A 2,373-nucleotide genomic window follows, 5' to 3' on the forward strand; every position below is an offset into this window, starting at 1 on the left:
GATTTGAATGATAATCAAGATCTGTTATGCTTGAAAATAATAACCATCCATAGTATTTTATGACTTAGCCTAACTCCCTGTATACGTTTGCTTGTTCATAAACTGTGGCACCTCTATGTCGCCATAAGCATCTGTGTACACTGAAATGAAAAGAAAAAACAAGTCTTTAGCTCAATTTTTATGTGAGTGTTGACTGAAGAGTGGGCTCCATCTGTGTAAACTCTCCGAAATAGTGACTTCCTCTCCATGTCTTAAACAGACGCTTGAGGCAAACCGCAGAGAAGTCACCATACATGTCCCTGATGGAAGAGGACCTGAGATTACCTCAATATAGCCTATAAGATGCTCTTCTCTTGGATGTTCTCGAAATGCTTTCAGTGTAAGGAATACATCTTACATACATCACACTTTGAGATCTGATAAACCTATGGTCTGAATGCTTTGTTTAAAAGTAGATAAAAATAGCTTTAAATCAGCTGTTATAGGTCACTCAGGGCACTTCCTGTTTCTCTATGCACACTATTATGTAAACAGAGGGAAAGCTTTCTCTGAATGTGAAGACTATAGCTTGTCCTCAAAAATTATCAAATAATTTTTCCATATACGTAACACTTATTTGAACTAACCTGGGCATGCGAAACAATTCTGTTGTCCAGTAGAGGTGGTCTCGAGACTTCAAAACACAGAACAAGATCATTTCAGATTGTCCTCTCCAAATTCTTGATTGGCTTAAATGTGCATGCACATTGTGATACGTTTATTTTATAGAAATTTAAATTTGGACATTTTTCAAAGTATTTTACTTTGTTTTTAAGTTGTTGATTTAAATTAGAAAGTAATTGTATATTGTTCAAAGTTAATGTGATGAACTACCTGTGGTTACACTGCGTCAGGATCAAGTTGTAAAAACACATGAAGATGAGCGTTATCAGGTAGTTTTTAATTATCCGCACATGGTAACTCCAACATAGAGACAAACAATCCAACACAATTGTATTAAAGACAAGACCCAACAACAACAAACAGAAACAAGGGAACTTAAATACAGCTACAAATGAGGTGATTAACGACACACAGCTGACAGCGATGAAGACTCAAATCAGAAACCACGACAATGAACTAGTGGCGGGAAATAGTGCAAACGGGAAAACAAAGTCCAAACTGAATAAGTTTACACGACAATGATATGCTTAAAACTGGAAAGTTTTTCGTGTACAGACGACACCATTGTCAAAACGATCCCCGTTCATGGATCCGCAAAAACAACTAAAACGCTGTGTTCTGCTGCCAGAACATTAGATGACGATGAAACACTATAGATTGAACATGTGATAGATACACATGTGCATGACGTCATCGTTTTCAGAGATTCGCGTTTTTGTTGTTTACACAGAGACTGTTTTCAAAAACTTTGTGTTTTAAGGCACCCCAAACAGGGTTAATGAACGTGTAAATGAACGGCCAAAGCGCATACAAAGTTTTACGTTTTTAGCTGAAAACGGTGTCGTGTAAACTGTGACACTCTGCCTAGTACACCTTTGTGAACTTGAGAGGAACTGACTTCATACATCCACTAAAAATGATCTTGAGACCAGTTATTTAAAAGTCATTGCAGAACTTGGATAGAAAAGTGAAGTTAGTTCTGAGAAAATGTCTGGCATCATTTCTTGCTACTTGGTTTGATATTTTGTAACTAAGTCCTTGAAGTTACCAATTAATTTTCTGGGTCACTGTTGTAGTTTTTTCAGCAGCCTTGACAATTAAAATAAAGCTTTGTTACTTAAGTGAATAAGCAGAATAACCAGAATAACCAGACAGTGTAAAGTACGTAGACACAGTCAGTCAACAGTGTAGTGTTTGCCGTCTGTCTGGTCCGACATTGAATTGGTGAAGCTCAGTCATATCAACTAATTCTCATGGCACAGAGAAGACACATATCTCACTGCACCGTTAACACAGAACAAGGCCACCGTCATCCACTGTTATTTTCCCAAAGGGTGAAAAACGTAAAGTCCCATATGTGAGCCATGGTCAGGAACTTAAACAAACAAATGGAAGCAGGCGGTGGTGTGTAGATGACAGGCCGTAATCCGCACATTGTGGAAGAGCATTCTTAAAATAGAAAAAATTGAAGTGAAGGCTACTACTGTGGTAACCTGAAATTTCTGGTTAGGGATCGACTTCCTCCCCTCACATCCTTATGTGACTCATTAAGAAAGCTGAGAGAATGACTGATTCGAGATTAGATCTGAAAACAGCAGCACTTACAAGCTTCAGGAGCAAATGTCAGGACAGTGAATAAGAACAATGAAGCTCAGTGCGATAAGATTTACAGATGTTTTTATGAGGCAGTCCTTCTTCGTATATATTCCT

Source organism: Scardinius erythrophthalmus (assembly GCF_964197995.2).
Source record: "Scardinius erythrophthalmus genome assembly, chromosome: 10".
NCBI lineage: Eukaryota > Metazoa > Chordata > Actinopteri > Cypriniformes > Leuciscidae > Scardinius > Scardinius erythrophthalmus.